The following is a 10,960-nucleotide window of genomic DNA, read 5'->3' on the forward strand; positions in this document are numbered from 1 at the left end:
CAAATGGGAGAACTACGTACAGAAAGTGCTTTAATTTCTAAACGGTAAAACAGATATGTATGAAAATACCCTCAAATAAAAGGTGACATTCTGTAAGGTCACCTAATATGAAACAACTCAAATCCAAAATGCTGGATCATAGCACCACATTTAAAACTGTAAGCTTCACTGTCCAAACACATATGGTGTGTACTATGTGTGCCTGGTAAACACATGTGGATCTGGTGAACAGTTATCACTTGTTGACCAACTACAGGAATACTGACCTCAGAATCTCCAGTTTACAGTGGGGATCCCCCAGTCCAGCAGAGAGCAGCTTCACTCCTGAATCCTTCAGGTCATTGTTTCTCAGGTCCAGCTCTCTCAGGTGTGAGGGGTTTGACCTCAGAGCTGAGACCAGAGAAGCACAGCCTTCCTCTGTGACTCCACAGCCTGACAGCCTGACAAAGAGATCATCATGACTTCACAAACATACTGTTAATTTAACGAGTAGTGTAGAAGGACAATGGTAGATGCATTAGGTTTATTCTCTCAAACAACATATAGATTCATCTTCCGTCTCCTAGAATTGTATTGTCATATTGTTATACTAATCGGATTTATTCAATATGTTATTCAATATAAAATTATATACATATTATAATACATATTTTTCTCTAAACATAATATTTCTTCCTGATGAATACTTCTTATATGTCATTTTATTTACTCACAGAGCAGCACTGGAGGCTTTGACCACTGGCAGCAGCCTCAGAAGACCTTCCTCTGATCTGGAGTATTTCTTCAGGTCAAACACATCCAGCTCCTTTTCTGAAGTCAGCAACACAAAGACCAGAGCTGACCACTGTGCAGGTGACAGGTTGGGTTTTGAGAGACTTCCTGAGCTCAGGTAGCTTTGGATCTCCTCCACTAGAGAATGGTCATTCAGTTCATTCAGACAGTGGAACAGATTGATGCTCCTCTCTGGAGAGAGATTCTCCCTGATCTTCTTCTTGATGTACTTGACTGTTTCTTCATGGCTCTGTGAGCTGCTTCTTGTCTTTGTAAGTAGACCTCGTAAGTGCTTCTGATTGGACTCCAGTGAGAGGCCCAGAAGGAAGCGGAGGAACAGGTCCAGGTTTCCTGTCTCACTTTGTAAGGCTTTATCCACAGCACTCTTGTAGACAGTAACTTCAGTAACTTCAGGCTTGTCTCTGAACAGCGAGAAAACGTATCTGAACATTGATTGAGGTTCATCCATTAGATTCTCATTGTTGTTGATGAATGAGAGGAACACATATACAGCAGCCAGAAACTCCTGAATGCTCAGATGAACAAAGCAGTACACCTTGTTCTGGTACAGCCCACATTCCTCTTTAAAGAGCTGTGTGCACAATCCTGAGTACACTGAGGCTTCATTGACATCAATGCCAGCCTCTTTCAGGTCTTTTTCATAGAAAATCAGATTGCCCTTCACTAGCTGTTGAAAAGCCAGTTTTCCCAGTGACAGAATGCTCTCTTTATTCCAGTGTGGACCTGTCTCTTCTTTCCCAAGATACTTTTCATTCTTCTGTTTGGTATGAAACACCACAAGGTGTGTGTACATCTCAGTCAGAGTCTTGGGCATCTCTTCTCTCTTATGTTCCAGCATGTGTTCGAGGACTGTTGCAGAAATCCAACAGAAGACTGGAATGTGGCACATGATGTGGAGGCTCCTTGATGTCTTTATGTGTGAGATGATTCTGCTGGCCAGGTCCTCATCACTGAATCTCTTCCTGAAGTACTCCTCCTTCTGTGGGTCATTGAACCCTCGTACCTCTGTCACCTGGTCAACACACCCTGAAGGGATCTTATTGGCTGCTGCAGGTCGGGTAGTTATCCAGAGGAGAGCAGAGGGAAGCAGATTTCCCTCGATGAGATTTGTCAGCAGAACATCCACTGAGGTTGACTCTGTGACGTCCCAACAGATCTTGTTCTTCTGGAAGTCTAGGGGCAGTCGACACTCATCCAGACCATCAAAGATGAACACAACTTTGTACTTGTCATAGTTGGAGATTCTTGATTGTTTGGTTTCCATTGAGAAGTGATTGAGAAGTTCAATGAATGTGTGTTTGTCCCCTTTCATCAAATTCAGCTCCCGAAAAGGGAATGAAAACACAAATTGGACATCCTGATTTGCTTTTCCTTCAGCCCAGTCCAGAATGAACTTCTGCACAGAGACTGTTTTTCCAATGCCAGCGACTCCCTTTGTCAGCACAGTTCTGATACGTTTGTCTTGTCCAGTTAAGGGTTTGAAGATGTCGTTACATTTGATTGCAGACTCTGGTCTTGCTTGTTTCCTGGTTGTTGTCTCAATCTGTCTCAGCTCATGTTCATTATTGACCTCTCCTGTTCCACCCTCTGTGATGTAGATCTTATTGAGAAGTGTTGGGTTTCCTTGTTTAGCGATCCCCTCAAATACACATTGAAACTTCTTCTTTAGATTAGATTTGAGTTCACGTTGGCAAATCATAGCAAGCTCATCTGAATCTAGAAATAACACAGAGGATATTAATATTACGTCTGTTTTAATAACTACAGTATTGTAGGACTGTTATAAAGTTTTAAATTATAATCATTTATTCTCTTAACTGACTGTATAATTGTGTAAATATTTTCATAATACATTACAGACTGGTGTGACTGATTATATTATTATTGGTATTATTGATGGTATTATTAATGTTGTCTCTCTCTCTCTCTCTAAATTAATCAACACAACACATCCCTGCTGCTACTTGATGAGGTCACTAGGTGTTGTGTTAAGGCTGCTACAATATCATTGAGTTACACAGCTACTTTTGCTGTACTTTAGCTACAGCTTTTAAATGTTATAAAACAGCATTCAACACGAGGCAGACAGATCTTACAGTTCTCCAGTGTGTCAGCGAGCTCCTTCTGGTTCATTTTCCTCAGGACGTGCAGTGTGATCTTCAGAGCCCCCTCTCTGGCACTGCTCTCCTGCTTCTCATCTTCAGCATCCACCACTTCCTCATCCTGCTTCTGACTCTCAAAGCATTCTGGGAGTTCTGGACTAAGAATCCTCTTGAACATCTTCAGCTCGTTCTTCACAAATGTCATCATTTTCTCTTCAAGCAACTAAAATAAATCAAGTAAATAAGTTAATCAAGAGAAGAAATGCTTTCTCATTAACACATTAATGAATGATTGACAGATCAACTTTACTTGAGGTAAACAAAATCAAATGTTCATAACAGGACCACATACACTGAATATAGAGTCCAGGTCTGTTTGATGACTCTGGGAAGACTGACCACTGAGAATCTCTGACTCTGATCTCTCCTGTTGGTTTCTGTGGACAAAACATGAGATTACAGTACCCACACACACACACACACACACACACACACACACACACACACACACACACACACACACACACACACACACACACACACACACACACACACACACACACACACACACACACACACACACACAGGGAGGGAACGTTGTGTTTGTTTAATTAATATTGTTTTAGGACTATGAAAATGGACAAAAGTATTAGCCTATGGATTATGAAAACAACAAAAAGAAATGTGAAAATGGGAGAGGAGAAATGACTAGAGACAGTGTTGTTTAACTCACTGACCATGACCCATGAGTTCTTCTTACCTTTGTTCAGTAGAAAAGTCTCCCTCTCTAAACTCTATAGGATGATTCATAGACCAGTCACTCTTCATGGACACACAGCTGGGAACAGGGGAGTCTGGTCTCTCCTGCTTGATTGGACTTCAACACAACAGAGACAAACATTACATCTCTCATCTACTCTGAGCTCAGATGGGAAACATAAGAAGAGTTCTGGATCAGACAGACAGACAGACGGAGATAGATACAGAGACAGACAGACAGACAGACAGACAGACAGACAGACAGACAGACAGACAGACAGACAGACAGACAGACAGACAGACAGACAGACAGACAGACAGACAGACAGACAGACAGACAGACAGACAGACAGACAGACAGACAGACAGACAGACAGACAGACAGACAGACAGAGCTCAGATGGGGAAACATAAGAAGAGTTTAATTCCAAAACGCTACATATCCATTTTCAGAAATGTTGGTAAATTAGCTTTTATTGTTTAAACCTGTTAGGGCTAGGGTGCAGTATTTGCACGGCCGGATTAAAAAACGTACCCGATTTAATCTGGTTATTACTACTGCCCAGAAACTAGAATATGCATATAGATAGAAAATACCCTAAAGTTTCTAAAACTGTTTGAATGGTGTCTGTGAGTATAACAGAACTCATATGGCAGTCAAAACACTGAGACAAATCCTGACAGGAAACTGAAATCTGATGTGTGGATATCACTTCAAACATTTGCCATTGAAACACACAGGGGCTTGCGATTCATTTAGCACTTCCTATGGCTTCCACTAGATGTCCCCAGTCTTTACAAAGTGTTTTGAGCCTCCTACCATCAAAATTGACTGAAAGAGAGGATGTTTACCTTGGTCACAGGAAATGGGCCATTACCATTGTGACGTCGGCGCCCATGGGTACTCTCCCTTTTTGAAACGTTTTGAAAGACAATGCAACCGTCCCAATGGAATATTATTGAAGCCCTGGATGAAAAAGCCCCTAAAGATTTATGTTATACAACGTTTGACATGTTTGAACGAACTTAAGCTGAGGCTATTATATAAACAGTTTTATGGTAATATGGCTATATTGTCTCTTCTGAGTATCACAAAATTGTACCAAGCGGACCAGTTCGTAGCTGGATTCTTCACCAATCTTCCATACCTTCTCCAGAACACAAATGTCGCTTGGCTCCCCAATTCTGTGAGTTGTAAGAATTTCCTGTGTCTCTCTATGGGCCATGTGGCCAGAGACTCCTCTTAGAGTTTTTACAACCCTTTCACACAGGGCCTGGGTGGTTGGGAAGGTAGGTTGGGGGATGGTACAAAGGGGAGGGGGTCAACTGTCCTTCCTGTACCCAAAGAGGCCAACGTCATGACAAATCTTTCTGATTGAGACAAAACGGATGGCACTGTGATAGACTGCATCTAATTTATTGAGTAGGGTATTGGAGGCTATTTTGTAAATGACATCGCCGAAGTCGAGGATCGGTAGGATGGTCAGTTTTATAAGGGTATGTTTGCAGCATGAGTGAAGGATGCTATGTTGCGAAATAGGAAGCCAATTCTAGATTTAATTTTGGATTGGAGATGTTTAATATAAGTCTGGAAGGAGAGTTTACAGTCTAACCAGACACCTAGGTATTTGTAGTTGTCCACATATTCTAAGTCAGAACCGTCCAGAGTAGTGATGCTGAACAGGCAGGCAGGTGCAGGCAGCGATCGGTTGAAGAGCATGCATTTAGTTTTACTTGTATTTAAGAGCAGTTGGAGGCCACGGAAGGAGAGCTGTATGGCATTGAAGCTCGTCTAGAGGTTAGTTAACACAGTGTCCAAAGAAGGGCCAGAAGTATACAGAATAACACCAATAACAGAGGGGGTCTGATCTTTGTGCCTCTGTAAATTTCTCATTCATCATCATTAATGATTCATTCCTGATTATTCATAATCATGGTAGCATCCACATGAATGTAGAAGTGTTCAGAAACATGTTCTATTCTTACTGACAATACAAGTGAAGTGACTCCAAAATGACAGGACATTATTCACCATTCAGTTTCTATTAGGAAAAACATCATCCAAAACACAACCAAGACAAACTGCAAATGAATTCAACAGGTTTGTAGAATCACAATTGATGTAATCACTGCAGGCATGGATCATGGGACTAAATACTAAACTTATGAAAACTTTAATACAATATAAGTGAATTTGTCCGAATATGTACAACTTTTTCAAATGGGAGAACTAAATACATAAAGTGCTTTCCTTTCTTAACAGTAACACAGCTATGTATGAAAATACCCTAAAATAAAAGGTGACATTCTGTACTGTCACCTAATATGAAACATTCTATCTCAAATCCAAAATGCTGGATCATAGCACCACATTTAAAACTGTAAGCTTCACTGTCCAAACACATATGGTGTGGACTATGTGTGCCTGGTAAACACATGTGGATCTGGTGAACAGTTATCACTTGTTGACCAACTACAGGAATACTGACCTCAGCGTCTCCAGTTTACAGTGTGGATCCTCCAGTCCAGCAGAGAGCAGCTTCACTCCTGAATCCTTCAGGTCATTGTTACTCAGGTCCAGCTCTCTCAGGTGTGAGGGGTTTGACTTCAGAGCTGAGACCAGAGAAGCACAGCCTTTCTTTGTGACTCCACAGCCTGACAGCCTGCAACGAGATCATCATGACTTCACAAACACACTGGTAATTTAACACCAGTAGTGTAGAAGGACAAGGGTAGATGCATTTGGTTCATATTCCCAAACAACACATAGATTCATCTTCCATCAATGCATTTATTCAATATGTTTTTCAATATACATATTATAATACATATTTTTCTCCAAACATAATATTTCTTCCTGATGAATACTTCTTATATGTCATTTTATTTACTCACAGAGCAGCTCTGGAGGCTTTGACCACTGGCAGCAGCCTCAGAAGAGTTTCCTCTGATCTGGAGAATTTCTTCAGGTCAAACACATCCAGCTCCTTTTCTGAAGTCAGCAATACAAAGGCCAGAGCTGACCACTGTGCAGGTGACAGGTTGGGTTCTGAGAGACTTCCTGATCTCAGGTAGCTTTGGATCTCCTCCACTAGAGAATGGTCATTCAGTTCATTCAGACAGTGGAACAGATTGATGCTCCTCTCTGGAGAGAGATTCTCCCTGATCTTCTTCTTGATGTACTTGACTGTTTCTTCATGGCTCTGTGAGCTGCTTCTTGTCTTTGTCAGTAGACCTCGTAAGTGGCTTTTCAAAACCTTAAAAATCCTATTACTTCAATTTCTCAAACATATGACTATTTTACAGCTATTTAAAGACAAGACTCTCGTTAATCTAACCACACTGTCCGATTTCAAAAAGGCTTTACAACGAAAGCAAAACATTAGATTATGTCAGCAGAGTACCAAGCCAGAAATAATCAGACACCCATTTTTCAAGCTAGCATATAATGTCACCAAAACCCAGAAGACAGCTAAATGCAGCACTCACCTTTGATGATATTCATCAGATGACAACCCTAGGACATTATGTTATACAATACATGCATGTTTTGTTCAATCAAGTTAATATTTATATCAAAAACCAGCTTTTTACATTAGCATGTGACGTTCAGAACTAGCATACCCCCCGCAAACTTCCGGGGAATTCGCTAACATTTTACTAAATTACTCACGATAAACGTTCACAAAAAGCATAACAATTATTTTAAGAATTATAGATACAGACCTCCTCTATGCACTCGATATGTCCGATTTTAAAATAGCTTTTTGGTGAAAGCATATTTTGCAATATTCTAAGTACATAGCCCAGGCATCACGGGCTAGCTATTTAGACACCCGGCAAGTTTAGAACTCACCATAATCATATTTACTATTATAAAAGTTTGATTACCTTTTGTTGTCTTCGTCAGAATGCACTCCCAGGACTGCTACTTCAATAACAAATGTTGGTTTGGTCCAAAATAATCCATCGTTATATCCGAATAGCGGCGTTTTGTTCGTGCGTTCCAGACACTATCCGAAATGGGAAAGAAGGGTCGTGCGCATAGCGCAATCCGTGACAAAAAAAATCTAAATATTCCATTACCGTACTTCGAAGCATGTCAACCGCTGTTTAAAATCCATTTTTATGCCATTTTTCTCGTAGAAAAGCGATAATATTCTGACCGGGAATGTCCATTTAGCTAAACAGAGGAAAGTAAACAAAGCTTTCGGTCGACGCGGGCACGAGCCTGAGTCTCACAGTACTGTAACCAGCCACTACCCAAACGCGCTACTTTTTTTCAGCCAGAGCCTGCAAAGCCACGATTCAGCTTTTTACCGCCTTCTGAGACCCTATGGCAGCCGTAGGAAGTGTCACGGGACAGCTAAGATCCTCACACTTCAATAAACAGAGACAAGAAGAACGACACCTTGTCAGACAGGCCACTTCCTGAATGAAACCTTCTCACATTTTTGCCTGCCAAATGAGTTCTGTTATACTCACAGACACCATTCAAACAGTTTTAGAAACTTTAGGGTGTTTTCTATCCATATGTAATAAGTATATGCATATTCTAGTTACTGGTAGGAGTGGTAACCAGATTAAATCGGGTACGTTTTTATCCAGCCGTGTCAATACTGCCCCCTATCCCCAACAGGTTAACAGTTTCATAAATTCATTGTAATTAACTTAATCATTATGACACACCCCTCTCTATTGTCATTGGTTGCACTAATTGCACTGTTTGTCTACATAACCTGGTTCAAGTATTGATGACATCACCCTGAAGAAGGCACAGTGATGCTGAAACGTTGGTAAATACCCAATAAATGACTGGGAGTTTATATATGGAGTGTGGGATTCTCTTTATTTTGATAGTTTATAACTCTTATGTAGTTGCCATCTTTTTGTGTTTTTCAGGCAGCCTGGGAAAGAACTGAAAAAACTCACTAAAGAGTCAAGACAGAGACACCAGAAAGACCAAAGAAGACTTGGACGCAACATCAGAGGACAGAGAGGGATGTTCAGAACACACTCAGTCTGGTCAGTTGGTGAGGGTAGACTTGGAGGCTGCTTACCTGACATGGAGGAAGTCCCCCCTCCTCTCCCCTACCTTCCCTATGCCCCCACTCCTCTCCCCTACCTTCCCTATACCCCCCTCCTCTCCCCTACCTTCCCTATACCCCCTCCTCTCCCCTACCTTCCCTATACCCCCTCCTCTCCTACCTTCCCTATACCCCCTCCTCTCCCCTACCTTCCCTATACCCCCCTCCTCTCTCCTACCTTCCCTATACCCCCTCCTCTCACCTACCTTCCCTATGCCCCCTCCTCTCCCCTACCTTCCCTATCCCCCCCTCCTCTCCCATACCTTCCCTATACCCCCCTCTCCCCTACCTTCCCTATACCCCCTCCTCTCCCCTAACTTCCCTATACCCCCTCCTCTCCCCTACCTTCCCTATACCCCCTCCTCTCCCCTACCTTCCCTATACCCCCCTCCTCTCCCCTACCTTCCCTATACCCCCCTCCTCTCCCCTACCTTCCCTATACCCCCTCCTCTCCCCTACCTTCCCGATACCCCCTCCTCTCCCCTACCTTCCCTATACCCCCTCCTCTCCCCTACCTTCCCTATACCCCCCTCCTCTCCCCTACCTTCCCTATACCCCCCTCCTCTCCCCTACCTTCCCTATACCCCCTCCTCTCCCCTACCTTCCCTATACCCCCCTACCTTCCCTATACCCCCTCCTCTCCCCTACCTTCCCTATACCCCCCTCCTCTCCCCTACCTTCCCTATACCCCCTCCTCTCCCCTACCTTCCCTACACCCCCTCCTCTCCCCTACCTTCCCTATACCCCCCTCCTCTCCCCCTACCTTCCCTATACCCCCTCCTCTCCCCTACCTTCCCTAAACCCCCCTCCTCTCCCCTACCTTCCCTATACCCCCTCCTCTCCCCTACCTTCCCTATACCCCCTCCTCTCCCCTACCTTCCCTATACCCCCTCCTCTCCCCAACCTTCCCTATACCCCCTCCTCTCCCCTACCTTCCCTATACCCCCTCCTCTCCCCTACCTTCCCTATACCCCCTCCTCTCCCCTACCTTCCCTAAACCCCCCTCCTCTCCCCTACCTTCCCTATACCCCCTCCTCTCCCCTACCTTCCCTAAACCCCCTCCTCTCCCCCTACCTTCCCTATACCCCCTCCTCTCCCCTACCTTCCCTATACCCCCTCCTCTCCCCTACCTTCCCTAAACCCCCCTCCTCTCCCCTACCTTCCCTATACCCCCTCCTCTCCCCTACCTTCCCTATACCCCCCTCCTCTCCCCTACCTTCCCTATGCCCCCCCTCTCCCTACCTTCCCTATACCCCCTCCTCTCCCCTACCTTCCCTATACCCCTCCTATCCCCTACCTTCCCTATACCCCCTCCTCTCCCCTACCTTCCCTATACCCCCTCCTCTCCCCTACCTTCCCTATACCCCCTCCTCTCCCCTACCTTCCCTATACCCCCCCTCCTCTCCCCTACCTTCCCTCTACCCCCCTCCTCTCCCCTACCTTCCCTATACCCCCCTCCTCTCCCCTACCTTCCCTATACCCCCCCTCCTCTCCCCTACCTCCCCTATACCCCCCTCCTCTCCCCTACCTTCCCTATACCCCCTCCTCTCCTCTACCTTCCCTATACCCCCCTCCTCTCCCCTACCTTCCCTATACCCCCTCCTCTCCCCTACCTTCCCTATACCCCCTCCTCTCCCCTACCTTCCCTATACCCCTCCTCTCCCCTACCTTCCCTATACCCCCTCCTCTCCCCTACCTTCCCTATACCCCCCTCCTCTCCCCTACCTTCCCTATACCCTCCTCCTCTCCCCTACCTTCCCTCTACCCCCCTCCTCTCCTCTACCTTCCCTCTACCCCCCCTATTATGTTGGACCATCATGTTTATTTGTTTGAATCTTGTCTTTGTTTGTGATCAGGTTAGAAGAGAATGACTCCTCAACCCAAGAGGCCCTGGAGCAGCTGTGATCAGGTTAGAAGAGAATGACTCCTCAACCCAAGAGGCCCTGGAGCAGCTGTGATTAGGTTAGAAGAGAATGACTCCTCAACCCAAGAGGCCCTGGAGCAGCTGTGATCAGGTTAGAAGAGAATGACTCCTCAACCCAAGAGGCCCTGGAGCAGCTGTGATCAGGTTAGAAGAGAATGACTCCTCAACCCAAGAGGCCCTGGAGCAGCTGTGATCAGGTTAGAAGAGAATGACTCCTCAACCCAAGAGGTCCTGGAGCAGCTGTGAGAGAGCATCAGTGTGGGAGCATTTGGGAACATTTAAAGAAGGTGTCACGT

The 10,960-nt window shown here is 44.6% G+C and overlaps 1 long non-coding RNA gene across 1 annotated transcript; it reads left to right on the forward strand.

Annotated features, from left to right (window-relative positions):
- Positions 1 to 8,400: 8,400 nt before the first annotated feature.
- Positions 8,401 to 10,660, forward strand: LOC123732154 (uncharacterized). Its single transcript, XR_006763000.1, has 3 exons — positions 8,401 to 8,449; positions 8,556 to 8,678; positions 10,597 to 10,660. It is a non-coding gene; the product is annotated as an uncharacterized lncRNA (long non-coding RNA).
- Positions 10,661 to 10,960: the final 300 nt, after the last annotated feature.

The sequence above is a fragment of the Salmo salar genome, unplaced genomic scaffold, assembly GCF_905237065.1.
Source record: "Salmo salar unplaced genomic scaffold, Ssal_v3.1, whole genome shotgun sequence".
Taxonomy (NCBI): domain Eukaryota; kingdom Metazoa; phylum Chordata; class Actinopteri; order Salmoniformes; family Salmonidae; genus Salmo; species Salmo salar.